Here is a 14812-nt window from a genome sequence, read left to right as displayed (position 1 = left end):
CTCAACATTTTTTACTCCATGTATTTGTGTAATGTTTTGACTTTACCTTTGGATTGGTATAACATCTTGGTTTCCTCATGACATATTGAACAGAATTAATTCTTGAACATGTGTACATTTTTATATGTACATCAGAGTCATGATTTTACATTTTCTCAATGTTTCCTTTAACAATTATAGGGGAAATATGAGACATGTTCTAGGAAGCTCCTGAAAGCAGAACATGGGCGGTTGTTGAAATGTAGGAGATGTTTTAGTGTCCAATAATATTGTCAGTTATGGAGAGGCATGGGTTTTCCTGGAAGTATGATACCCTTCACTGGGAGTGCCCCAAGGAGAATCAGTGCCTCAGCCATATGTAAATGTTGCTATGGGACTGGTCCATAGAGGAGTATTTATAACAAAGTCTATAGGAGAAAGATGGAATGAAAAAACAACAATTTTTATGAAATTTACAGATTTAAAGTTTAACAGAAGTCTAACTCTTCCCCCTAGGCCAGTGGTTGGCAAACTCATTAGTCAACAGAGCCAAATATCAACAGTACAATTGAAATTTTTTTTGAGAGCCAAAATTTTTAAACTTAAACTTCTTCTAACACCACTTCTTCAAAGTAGACTCACCCAAGCCATGGTATTTTGTGGAAGAGCCACACTCAAGGGGCCAAAGAGCCGCATGTGGCTGGCAAGCCTCAGTTTGCCAACAACAGCCCTAGTATGACTCAAGTGGCATAGAAACACTCAATGAATTATTAGTTACCTAAGATGACCAGGAGCTTGGATAAAGCCATAATGATAAACTTAGCTGATGGAGTCAGGCCTCAATGTTATCCAGTATGACTAATGAATTCATTAAAGTTCTCTTTTAGGAAATAAAGGATGTTTTAGTTATAAGAAAAGTAACTTGCCAATCCCTTGACTCTCTCATTCTGGAAAGTCAGGGTGCCTGGCTTTATGCATGATTGTTCCAGATTCAGTTTCCCATAGCCTAGAAATCAGCTCTATCTGTGCTTCTGTTCCCACATTCCAACTTTCCATTTCAACTCTCAAATGAATCCATTTGCAAGAACATCAAAGGCAAGATAAAAAGCCATTTCAACTGCAACAACAATTTTGTATAGTATGTTAAGATTGATCAAGGCATGGATAATAAACATTGGCTTTCTTTCTGGAGCTGGAAAGATTTGGGACCTGAGAGATTGAGTTGTGTGATATAGACAGTTGCCACCACTGTTTTTGTTTGCTTGTTTGTTTGTTTTGTTTGTTTTTGTAAGGGAAGGCTCTCTGAATAGGGTTTTGTTTGTTCATGAGTGTGGGCAGTATAACTTTCCCCCTAGATTTATACCTCTTATTTGCCTATTATGGAAAGCTGTCCTTTCTGGAGCCATATTGAATGAATATATGGGTTCTATCTGGTTAAAGCAAAATGAGAGCTAATAATATGTAAATTTGGCCATTCTCCTCACACATAAATACCTACATACACACATATAATAAAACTTAACAGTAGCATGATTTAGGCTACTTTCAGTATGTCCTTCTAAATGACCAGAATCAACCCCATCCCACTGAAATTGGGAGATGGGGGTACCATCACATTGGTTGATGTCATCTCAAAGAGATGGTTCTCAGGTCTTTGAGAAAGACATTTCTGGGTGACAAACTGGCAAGAAGTTTTTGTTTTTTTTTAAATTGTGTGTCAAAGGGTCAGAGAAGGGACTTTACTTTGTAAAGTAAATACTGCAAGAAAGGGTACTGAGGGTCCTACAGTCAGGAAGAAGTTTGTCTAAAGTTTAGTCAAGCTGAGTGAATGGCCCGAATTGTTAAAAATTGGGACTGTCCTGCCAAAAGCGGGACATCTGGTCACCTTAGTCTGGGTAACATAATATGGATGATATTGTCACATGTGTAATCTGTGGTTAGAACAGATCACTGTTAAAATACTTTACAAACCAAAATTTTCTGTCTCTTCAATTTAGCTGTGAAGAACAGAAAAGGGGGTTTATGAGGAATTTCATCCATTTAGGTCAATGCCATTCAGTCCGTTCATTCTGTGTAGATGAACTGCCTGCATTTTTAGTGATGGGACATTGTTCTGTCTAAAGTTTAGCATCAGAGTTCCCACACCGAAACATGTGGTTTCATGACAGTTCTTTTTCCTTCATTATGGCTTCTATATGGCTTTCCTCCACAAGCCCCAGTAATTTCTCATTTCCTGTTTGTAGAATCCAGATATTTAAAAAGTCATCTCTTTGCAGTTATATTAAACCAACAGTAGGTAGAAACATGTGGTGGTGCCTCTAATATGAAATTACTAACTTCTACTTTTAGCAACAAAGTACCTCATTTGCTTAGGGAAACCCAAGAAATATGGAGCTAATTAAATCTAGCACCCCTCCCCCTTTTTTTCACCTGAATGGATGAAAATTGTGTAAATGCCAAAACCTCCTGTGATCTATATTTGGAGTCTTGATAGTAAGGGGAGAGAGACTATCACTAACGCATTTATTCTCCTCTTTAGAGTTTCTGTTTTTATGATGCTGTGTGGTTCTTTATTGTACATTAATATTAATGGAGTGGATGCTGCTAACCTCACAGCATATTCACATCATTTCAGCCTGAGTGGGAATGAAGACGGGTGAATTCCGGCCCTTTAAGGGAGCCTCGAATAACAGTACCTAGCAGCAGAGGAATGATTGGATTTGCCAATAGAGTCAGTGGGAGGCTGGCTAATTTAGAGAGGCATTTTCAAATATAACCACAACGAGGATGTCCCGGGGGAGGGGGCTGGGGGGGCAAGGGGTCCCTTGGGCACAGCAAGTGGATCAGGATTTCAATGATACTATTTTTAGAACAATTTGCAAAGGCGGGCGAAAAAGTAAATAGATGATTTCACAATTAACCCTGTAAGTACACATTATTCAAGACCCATTTGTCTGTGTGGTCATGAAACCACAGCCCTCTTCTGTGTCTTGCCCTGCAGGCTGTGAGGGAGGTAAAGGGACAGGACCCCAGAGAAGAGCAGTGCATTTGTCTAACAGCTTCCCCATTAAATAGTCAGGCTTTGATCATTACCCTTCATAGCTCTGCCCCCTCCCTCAGGCACATCTCCCTTCAGGCCGGTTTCCCCAGGTTGCTCCTCTTCTGGTCCCATAATTGGAATTGATAACAGACCAGCATACAGAGACAGGGGACATTTGTCAAACGCTGTCATGTTTATAGAATCAGAAATGGATGCTCCCCTTGGGTGAAAATTAATCCCACAGAGACTTTTAGACTTTGGAGCTTCCGAGGTTAGTCTCTCCAGAACGGATTTGTCTCCTCTCCTGGTTATGAATCCTTACAGCAGGTTAGTCTAATGCCCCTCATTCATTTTGCACCAGGAGAAATGAGACCCAGAAATGAGGCCCTGTCTTTGCTAATGAATATAGTTTGTTGGGCACAGAAAGAGGATTAGCCACCTGCCTTCTCCCTGCCTGGCATGGCCACCAGTTAGACACCATTTATTGGTGACTGAGATATTTTCTCAAGGTTAGGGGATAAGTGGGGGCTGATTTGTGAATGGGGCTATGGTTGTAAATGAGTTCTTCTATTCAAAATAGTGCCTTTTTGGACATCCTTCCTTTAACCAGTCTATGGTGGAGGCCCTTTTTGATGTAATCAGCCAGGTGTCCTCAGAGGAAGGCTGTCCTGGTCCTGCATTGAATAAGCATTTCCCACACATGATTTTTCTTACTGAGCCCAGCCCTTCTGTGATTAGCTAGCTCTATTATACAGAGGAGCTGGTGAGAGCCAGAGGTGTTAAAACACCTTGCCAAAAGCACACAGCTCCTTAAAGGGGGAACTGGGATTTGAACAAGGATCTTAGTGAGGCTAACACATCCACCCCCAGCCAATATTCTGTGTTAACGTGGCCTCAGCTGAGCAGCTCATGTAAAGTATATGCAAGGAATGATTCAAACTGTTTGGAGGGGGGGCTACCTGAGGTGGCATTTGCTGCTTGCTAAACTCTTCCCTCTCTTTCTAACTTTGGCATTCCAGCCTAAGTTTGAGTCTTCTACCCTACATAGCTAGGGACAGGAAAACCTGTCCTGAAATCATTGCTCCCTCCAGAATGGCCTTTTCTCTCTTCCTAGTTATGAATCCTTAAAACAGTTATTGTTCAAAATGGACACCTGTGAGGGTTCTTTGGGTCATGCTCACACCTGAACTTGGGTGTACCCTGTGGACTTCACAGACCCAACCACCAATGCCTGGATAGGCTTTGCTGAAATAGAAGGCTCTTACTCCCCTGCGGAGGGGGGGTAAAAAAAAAAAAAAAGCCTCTTTCTTCTAGAGTCTTTGGGAAGATAAAAGTGAAAGGCATCATTTCTTTGAAGTAGAAGGAAAGATTTGTTTACTTTTATTGCTGTAGCCAGTAAGTGGGATGCATTTTCTTTTCCAAGGGGGAAAAAAATGGGTTAGTTTAAAAAACAAAACAAAACAAAAAAACAAAAAAACAAGCATGTCACAGAAAGAAGGAGATGACTAGGAGAGAAGCTAGAGTCTCATGGATTGATGTTTTCAAATTTGTCATTTGCAAACTGAACTTGAAAGAAGATGAGGCTGGTTCTCCCTCAACTCCCCCAGGCAGGAGTGAGGTCCAAGGATGGGGCTGGCAAGTTCAGGCTGTTTGGTGTGTGCTTTCTGCCTCGTGTGCCTTTGGGATGGGATGCAGTTGTGTGATTTGTGGCTACAGTCTTGTGTTCCTGGAATTAGGACCTTCTCCTTTCTTTACCTCTCCTGTATGCATGTGCCTATGTGCATACCCGGACACATGCACACACTGCGCTCTTACCCAACGTATTGCAAAAGGGTCTGTTCATCAGGCTACTTCACAGAAGGCATGCATTTCTTTGCACAGCTATGGTTTGGTGGAAGGACCAAGAGCAGCATCTGACCACTGGGAGTACAGATTTCACCATGAACTTCATCTGGCCCACCAGCTCCTGTGGTATGGATATATACCTTCCAAATTGTGAAAGACTGCAAAACCAGATCTTTTCTTTTTAAAATAATAAGAATGTCAATGATCAAGCAGGCAATGTTGGGCTGGTAGGAAAGATTAGGACCCACAGAGGCATTTGGTTCTGTGAAGTAGGTGCTATTCACAGTATGTTTAACTGTGGTCTTCAGCTAATTCATCTGTCCAAGTTCACTTTTTCTCTCCTAGGAAAAGAACACCTACTTCACAGGTCTCTGGGGTCAACTAGCAGAACATCTGAGGCTGATGCTCAGATGGTGCCACTCCTTATTCTTCCTGCAAGAAATTTGCAACAGATTGTAAAATAAATAAATAAAATACATAAATCTCATATTTTAAAAAAGTGCATAATTACGCTCTGAAAAGTTAACATCCTTGTAAAATGACCAGTTATTTCTATCTCACCAGTTAAGGTATTGTCTCCCCTGGTCTTTCTGGTGAAATCCAATCACTCCTTCAAGCTGAATTAAGGAAGAAAAAAAGAATCCTTTGAAAATAAAAGTCTAGCAAAGAACTTTGTAGTTCAAAACCAATGGCTCATTTTAATCAGGGGCAAAACCTTTTTCTTCTTTTTTTTAAAATATATTTTATTGATTTTTAACAGAGAGGAAGGGAGAGAGACAGAGAGCTAGAAACATCGATGAGACAGAAACATAGGCCAGCTGCCTCTTGCACACACCCTACCAGGGATGTGCCAACAACCAATGTACATGCCCTCGACCGGAATCGAACCTGGTACCTTTCAGTCTGCCGACCGATGCTCTACCACTGAGCCAAACTGGCTTGGGCGGAACCTTATTCTTGATCATGTCCCACAAGGCCCTGTGCAATCAGATCTTCCTCCTCCCAATTAAAGTGACCACTTTGCCCTTAACTTTCAGCTCCCCGCCTCCATCACTGTTCTTCTAACATAGCAGGCATTCTCCTGCTTGGGAACTTTTGTACTTGTCCTTCAGCTGCCTGAACAAATTATCTTTCATGTATCACCAACCAACATCCCCTCACTTCCTTCTAGGGTGATCTCTGCAGAAGGTGATCCTGTCCACAGTTTGTATTTTTGTAATCACCTTTTATGAGGGTCCATTTCTTACCTTGTGCCTGATTCTGAATTCCTTTTCAGCTTCATTTATTACCCTGGCACCCACCAGCCTCTATTCAGAAAAGCTTGCTGAATAAGCAGGCTGGAAGAGTGTAAATGCATGTAGAACTATTCCATATTTCAGAACCAGAAAGGCCCATGGACACGGGTGGGTGCATATGTAAAATAAACACTGACATGAATCTTAATCTAGAATTTAAAACAGAACTTCATTTGAGCTTCAGGATGGACTTCCTTCAACTTGTTCAAAGGGATAGATAAATGAATGTAAAGGTAGATTCTATGTGATGGTGCATCTTATGTTGTCTGGGGACATTCACATTGATATTATTATAAGATAGAATACTTGTGGAGGATCAGTATATCTCCTAACAACCGTTAATCGAGCAAGGAGAGTAATTGAATGATTGAGTTTACATGTCTACTAATGCAAGTGTGTAATGGGATTGTGGTGGTGGCTCTCAGCTGAAGATAGATGGCTGTAGATTGATACGGTTGAGTCAGACCATACTCTTCTCACAGTGAGTATGTGTGTGCACAGTTTGCAGTGTGTATGTGTCCATCTCCGTATTTATTTGTCTGTTTATTTATATGCAACCAAAGTTCAGGAACATGTAATTATAAGCCTTTAATGCCTGCCTCTTCTTCTTTCTCTCCCAATTACTCACTCAATGAGTAACGGTACCTGCTGTAAGAGCCCTCACCCTAACTCCACTGTTGGCACCACTTCCTCTAAAATATGTACTTTTCCTCAGTTATCCCATTTTAGTGAATGCACTTTAAAACTAATTGGCTTATCCTTATTAAATCAGTTCTATAAGAACAGAGATAGTATGCCAGGGTTCTTTTCCCAGCCTTAAAAAGGCTTCAGCATTCTGGAGAAAGGGGCTGTACATAGATGAGTAAAGAGTCTGGAGATGAAAGATGATTTTGATAGGCATTTGGAGGGGGAGGCGGTCAGAGGATCTTTAGCTGAAGGAATTGAAGACTCCTTTTTGTCTCAGTACCCTGCTTTTATTTAACACAATTTGTCCTAAGGCAAGGTGGAGATAATGCTCTTCAAAGGGTAGGGTTTCAAAGAGTTTACAAAATCATTGTCAGTTTGGGGAATAGCTTACAGCTGTTGAGATGTGTGGCCAACAGGAGGCAATAAAATGCCCTGTGCTGTCTAGCAGCAAAAGATTATCCTATTCAGATTTGGGGGAAGTGCCATTGTTTAGCCATTTCCAACAGGTAAACTACATATAATATTTGACTCACCCTTGTTGAGCCACCCAAGCTTCACTCACCTTTTGATGAAATGCTTATAATTATTTACATGCTGGAATTGGTTCCAGGCAATCATGTCCTGTTGTGTTTTGAAGTAACAGCATTCACACTTATATTTAAAGCAGTATATAATAGGTGCTCAATGATACTAGTTCCCTGAATGGATAAATCAGTCCTGTGCTGATAGATGCACTGTGCTAGGCCCTAAAAGAGATGATTTATCAGAAAGAAGAGCCTTTATCTCCCAGGAGCTTGCGATTCTGTTGTGGAGGTAAAATATTTTTTCCTGCCATTGTCTAATTCAATAAATAGGTTGTAAGAAACAGCATGATTGCCATAATTGTGTTGTTGCAATAGCCAAGGCCTCTGGGCTGTTCCATGGAGGATGACAGTAGAGCTAGAATGGAAAGAAAGAGGCAATGTGGTGGGAAGCAAGCGCCCTGTGCAGCTCTGACTTGCCAAAGCAGTGTGTCCATGTAAAGAATGAATGATAAAAAAAATTTGGATTTGGGTCGATCCATCCTGTCCAAAGTTATAAATGAGAGCTTGAGCTGTGGAGCTCTTGGTCTTTTCTAAGCAAGCTAGGGGCATGATGGAGTCACTATTTTAATGAGAGTAATATCTGGCCCCTGACAGCATTGTGGATTGTCTGTCGACAAAGCCCATTTTTTTTTTTTGCATGAACCTGTGAATAAATATGATAGGTGATTGCCAGTGTGATTAATGATCAACTCTGAAGGGTCAGATAAGCAGGTAAATGAAGGGGGCTCATCTTGAGGTTAGCACAGTGTGAAGGCTCAAGTTCAAGTGTTACCTTGAGAGAATTATTAATGCTGGAAGCTTCAGTGGACACAACATTAATTTTTCAAGCAGAAATAAGTTTCTCCTGCCACCTATACTTTTTGTTTCTAAGTGAGGCTAATAGAATATAAAAGAGTGCATGTTTCTAGGTTGTTAGTTATGTTGTTTTGGGTGTGGGTGAGACATGATTTTAACCTTTTCAATATCCCAACAGTGTTTAGAAACCCTATAAAACAGTCTGAGACAATAAAAAAACAAACAAACAAACACAGACTCACAAGCAGCTATCTTTGTGTATGAGTGAGAACCCTCTTAACTGGTGATCTTTGTAAGCCACAACTTTAGCTCAATCTGCAGTAATTAATCCCATCATCATGGGATCATTATAAGTATTGTATATATATGAAATAGTATATATAGAATAATTACTCCTTTTAACATGATAATTATAGTTAATATTTATCTACTATATACTAGACACTGTGCTCATACTACAAGTCCATTGTCTCAATTAACTGAATAGATACTTGAGTAAAATCTTAGATCTACTCTCCCTCCCACCCCCGCCCGCGAGAAATGTGTCCCACAATGAGAATTGTATGTGTTTTGCTTCGGAGCCATGGTGCCCATGTGTGCATGTGTAAATATGTGTGTGTGTGTGTGTGTGTGTGTGTGTGTGTGTATGTGTGTCTGTGTGTGTGTGTCTGTGTGGAGCCAAAACTGGTTTGACTCAGTGGGTAGATCATCAGTCTGCGGACTGAAAGGTCCCAGGTTCCATTCCGGTCAAGGGCATGTACATTGGTTGCAGGCACATCCCAGGAAGGGGTTGCGCAGGAGGCAGCTTGTTAATGTTTCTCTCTCATCTATGTTTCTAGCTCTCTAACCCTTTCCCTTCCTCTCTATAAAAAAATCAATAAAATATATGTTAAAAACAAAGAAAGAAAATGAAAGGTGAGTGAAAGCTTAGGGTAGGTAACAGGTTAAGGGACCACCAAGAGGTTCATTTCCGATCAAATCATGGGCCAGTTTACATGACATAACTGGCTTTGCTTTGGGTTTTCCTATTTCTTTCTTAGTTAAACCCTGATGGCTCTGGCTGGCTTTTCCTCACTGTCCACCTGGTTGGAGACTGGCTTCTCTAATTGAGTCATACCTGCTGTAGAATGAGAATATCTGTTCCCTGAGAGTTTTGTTCTTTAGTTCCCAGCTTCTCATTTGGTTTGTTTGATCCTTTTTTCTCTCTTGTAGTGTCTGTGCTAAACCATTTCTAAGCTTTTCTTGTCAAAGGTTTAGTTCATTTGCCTGCTCAATTCTCATCCACCGCTGAGCTGTAAGTTCCTTCTAGGCATAGTTTAGTTAGCAATGCATTCTAAAATTCTTGCTTTTAAAGAAATACTTCCTTAGAAGCTTTGGGATTCTGTAAGCTGTATGGTACCCATGGTTTAGGTAGAGCACATGTGTCAAACACAAGGCCCGCGGGCCAAATCCGTCCCGCCAGGCCTTGCAATGTGGCCCGCACCGCGCTGTCATCACTGCACTCCGCTGCGTTTCCATCACAATGACAGTTTATGACTGTTCAGTAAACCATTCGGCCCTCGATTTAGGCTGGATTTTAGATTTTGGCCCCTTCTCTGATTGAGTTCGACACCCCTAAGGTAGAGTGTCTTTGGCAGCCAAAATATAAATTTGCTTTTACAAGGACATGATATAATTTTTTTACTGAAGTATATTGAGAATTCCATTTGGGGTGATTTTGGCAAATTGCCCAGCTTCATAAATGTTCAACATCTCCATATTCTAGCCTTGTTCTTTGCTTCTCTGAGAAGTTCTAAGAATATATATATATATATATATATATATATATATATATATATATATAGTGTATATATATCATATATATATCGTGTATATATATCGTGTGTGTGTGTGTGTGTGCATATATATGTGTGTATATATATATATATATATATATATATATATATATATGAACTTGCTAATCAAATGCCCTTTACAGTCTGGAACTCAAGGAAATCTTAAGACTTTTGATTTTATTATTTTTGAGATCTTTTACACATCAATATGGTCATATTTTTCAGAATTGTTATTGTGTCCATATAGTGTTATCATAAGTCCAGAGTTAGCTAAGAACTAATTCACATATATATACAACTCTTATGGAATTTTAGACCAAAAATCAAGTATAACTTTAGGGTATGTGTAAACTATGAATGGCAAAAAGGCTTCATTCTGAATGCCAACTCTGACTGATATGCTGAGATTCTCTAAGTTGGTTTGATGAGGAGGACTTACGACTCCATCCAGCTTACATGATCAATTAGTGACACCTGCCATGTGACAGGAGAAAGAATGTCTGCAGTCATGCAAAGGATTTCAAAACTGCCTGTTTAAGGGGGGAAGGGGGAATGCAGGCACAGTGAATTTGCATGTATGAGAAGTTTAGAGTAGGGGGTAAATGTGTGTTTAGGCAGTAGATGGGAAAAGCTAAAATACCTATTTGGAAAACAATTCAATTTGGGAAGGTGAAGAGAATTAGGAAAGTAATTCCTTGGTGAAGTCATTTGAACTTGGGTCTCTTGACTGTCAATTGGGTGGGTGGTGCTGTTTAGGGGAGATGCAAATGCACCTGGCCTTGGTGTTACTTTAACCTAGGTCCACATTCTGGTTCCTGCCTCTTTGAGCCCCCTTTATCTCAACTCTAAGATTAACTTTTGGGTGGGTTGATGTGACGTATGTTGATTGACATGGTAAGCCACTTGGCATAAAGCTATACAAGTACATGTGGATTATTTCAATAGTAGCAGCAGTAGTAGTTGCTGTTTTCCAAGACTATATCAGAAAACTAATGAAAGACATTATAAACCTGCAAACATTACCAGCTCCCTTAGTTGTTAAGTCTTTCCTACTTAGAAATGGGGCAGTGGTGGCTTTTGAAAATTCTTTGGTGAAAATGACATCAAAGATGACATGTTGCTTTTTTATTAGTAGTATCACCCCCCCCTTTTTTTTTCTTCTTATCATCTGGTACCCAGATGCTCTGACTCCGGCTATATATATGACTTTAGTAAGTTATTCATGGAATTTTTGTGATCTTGATTGCATCCCCAGGTGATATCTTTTCATAATTTAGTGATTTCCTTAGAATCACTAAAATCACTCACCCCTTTCCTTCAGGAATCATCACTTATGTTGCAGTCTGGGTTCCAAGCATATCTAAGCAAGAAAGTGACTTTTCAGGTTCATGTTCTAATTGATGGTACAAACTGCTAAGTAAATGCATCTCTGTCTAATTAAAACACATCTAGAATTAGGCAGTGCAACTATGCACTGGGCAAGCCACGTGATGGAGTTGATGATAATGACAGAAGGACATAATTTGTCCTTCATCAGTGGTTCCCAAGTTGGTCAAAGCTTCAGAACCTCCTGGAGGGACTTTCTAAAAATATTGCAGGATTTTCTCTGCCCCACTCCTCAAACCAGTGATCTAAAAATTTGAATTTAAAAAAAAAATCTGAAAGGTAATGCTGATGATAGGCAAGGATTGGAGACTTTAGTTCTAGATTTGAGTATCATTTGATAAAGTAGAAACAAGGGTTGGCTTGGTCCAGAGTTCATTTGCCTTCATACTCTTGTTTTCTTCAAAATACTATTTTGGTGTTTCTCTTATTTTCTCTTTACATCTTTAGCGTCACCATCATGGGGTTTTGTAGCCTGCTGAAAAATGCAGCTGTTTTTACTTAAACATAAAAGGCAAGGGAGTATTTGGCTTTGTTTCAATGTTGGTGAGTGTGAAGGATTCATTTATAACATTCTGCTCCTTGGAAATGGCAGTCATTGTTATTCTTTTCATCATTGGGAAATTGGGTGCTGGACAACAGCAGGCAGCTCTCATGTGAAACAATGGACAGCTCTTGTGAATGGTAATAATATGAACAACATTTAGTAGCATTTATGTTTGCAGAGTTAACCTATATCAAGCAATTTTATCCTCACAGATTGTATTTTATTATTATAACATTTCCATAGTGTTTCCACTTAGGGTCCTCTCTGCCTATAAAGATAATTCTGCTTTCAAATATATTCCAATGATCACATAGAGGCCTCATATAAATAAAATAAAAATACAACTTTTGTTATCTTTTGATACTCTCTGTTTATCAAATACTAGAGGCCCGATGCATGAAGACTCCTGCAAGAATAGGCCTTCCTTCCCCTAGATGCCGGCCCTGGCTTCTCCCCACCAGGAGCCTCTGTTCCTGCTTCATTTCAGCCAGAGCTATCTTCTGCCTCTAACCTTGCCAAGTCAATTTGCATATTCCCTCCTTATTGGCTGTGGGCGCTGTCATCTTTGTTGTGGTGTTACAGTCAATTTGCATATCCCATCTTCATTAGATAGGATGGTTTCACTTTGATCTAATTTTTCTTTTGGTTTTTGTTTAAACCTGCTACCCCTCAAGTAGCTAATATGTGAGGTGTAAAGTCGACAACTGAGTATGTCTCTTCATTGCTTTACTTTTCTTTACAGAGCTCTATGCAGAAGGTATTATGATCCTCTTTTCTTTTCTTTTTAAAAATATGTTTTTATTGATTTCAGAGAAAAAGGGAGAGGCAGAGATAGATAGAAACATCAATGATGAGAGAGAATCATTGATTAGCTGCTTCCTGCACACCCCCTACTGGGGATTGTGCCTGCAACCTAGGCATGTGCCCTTGACTGGAATTGAACCCAGGACAGCACAGTCCACAGGCCAATGCTCTATCTGCTGAGACAAACCAGCTATGGCTGATCCTTTTTTCTATAGTTTAGAAAACTGAAGTCTACTGAGATAAGCATTTGCCAAACCAAATAGAAATTTGAACCCATGCTCCTTAATCACAAATCCCTGCATATCTCTTATACATATTTTTTCTGTCCCATTTTTTACATGAGGCAAAAATACAGAAATATAATGGTTTATCCTAGTAGATAGAGAACCAAGATTTTATTTGCCATGATTAAAAACAAACAAACAAATAAAAAAACAAACCAACAATGATCAAGAATTGGCTTTATAGAAGTCTTTACTTTGCTTGGTGACAGTCCAGACACTATTGAAAGGAAGACTGATGGAGGTGGCACAAAGATATCACATATTTTTATCCTTGCTAGATTGCAATAGATATGGAAAGAATTAAGACCATGAGGTAAAATCTGAGTTGTGGAGGTGGGACCGTAGGCCCCAGCGCAGGGGTAGAGACTTGGCCTCCATCCACAAGGGGAAGAGCAGATGGACTGGTTTTGTTGAGACACAGTCATATTTCCCCATTACATAATGAGTTTTCCCTGATACAAGAACATTTAAGAGATTGAATGAAAGCCTTCAGGACTGTTTGAGGTAATTGACTGCCAAAATTCATTCCTTAGAGGAATTATGAGGCAATAGAGTATCAAAGACTTCCATAGGTGTGTGAAAAGGCAGCTTTCATGTCAACTGCTTTGCATCCTTTCATATCCTGTCATTGAGGTCCACTTTGAAGCCTCTTTCCAGGAATCAGGAAAGATGCCAATACAATACTTTGTATTGGCATCAGGTATAGATAGTATATGTACACACACACACACACACACACACACACACACACACATACACAAATAGTATATGCAACCTTCATGTATAGAAAATATTTTTTCCTATTTAGGGTTAGTAGCTCCTTAATTTGTAGGCCACAAAAAAGAAACCTCGGTGCTTTCTGCACCAATTTTGAACAGAGCAAATGCTGCTATGATTTAAATCTTTTGTGTTCAAATCTTTTGAAGCCATAAAAATGGTAATAAAAGTATACAGGAAGAGAAATCTGCAAGCTAAAGGAACAATGCAAACTCAATACAATATGATATCTTTAAGCCCAGATGAAAAAAAAAATAGTTTGCATGTCTCTTTATAGCTTTGGTAACAGAAACTTAGGAACAAACATCCACCCTGACTTTCACTAAACACCTCGTCCCTTGATGCCAAGTATATTATATTCACTTGGGTCCTCTGCAGTCAAGCCTATAGAGAAGTTAAGGAAATGTAGAGAGACATATAAAATAAGTGTTTTTGCAAGCACAATTGAGGATATTAAGAACCAAAAGAAGTCAGAATTTAAATTTGCTTTTTATAACCAAGAACTTTGCATTAAGTAAAACACAACAGCTCAAGATTCAAGTGGAGAAACAATACCATTTGATTCTTCTTGGTTTTGTTACTGACAAATTGCCTTGTTAGTGCTTTGGCTAGTTTTTCTTCCTTTCAGTATTCACTTTAAAAGAGTCATCTAATTGATTATCTTATACTGGACTGTGGACAGGAGATCTTTAAACCTAAGCACCATACCCCAAGATAAAAAAAAAAAAAAAAAAAAAAGCTGAATATTCTCTCTTCTTTCATTCTCCCTCCCTCTCTCTTTGTTTTCTCTCTCTGGTCTCCCTCCCCCGCCCCCCCCCCCCCCCCATGTATTTTTCCCCTAAAGGCTGATTTCTGAAGTGAGAGTTGAGTGCTGCATCTGTTCCCTACAGGGTATTGATTGTAAAACTCCTTCATCTATGAAAGTCGTCGGAATCCTCTATCCCACCAAGTGATGGG

The 14812-nt window shown here is 39.7% G+C and overlaps 1 protein-coding gene across 4 annotated transcripts in view; it reads left to right on the top strand.

Moving 5' to 3' along the window:
- Positions 1–14812, top strand: part of LRRC4C (leucine rich repeat containing 4C) — a 707813-nt gene that overhangs the window by 631670 nt on the left and 61331 nt on the right. The gene's annotated exons all lie outside the window — the stretch shown is intronic.

The sequence above is a fragment of the Pipistrellus kuhlii genome, unplaced genomic scaffold, assembly GCF_014108245.1.
Source record: "Pipistrellus kuhlii isolate mPipKuh1 unplaced genomic scaffold, mPipKuh1.p scaffold_m20_p_9, whole genome shotgun sequence".
Lineage (NCBI taxonomy): Eukaryota > Metazoa > Chordata > Mammalia > Chiroptera > Vespertilionidae > Pipistrellus > Pipistrellus kuhlii.
This window is presented reverse-complemented; position numbering and strand designations above follow the sequence as displayed.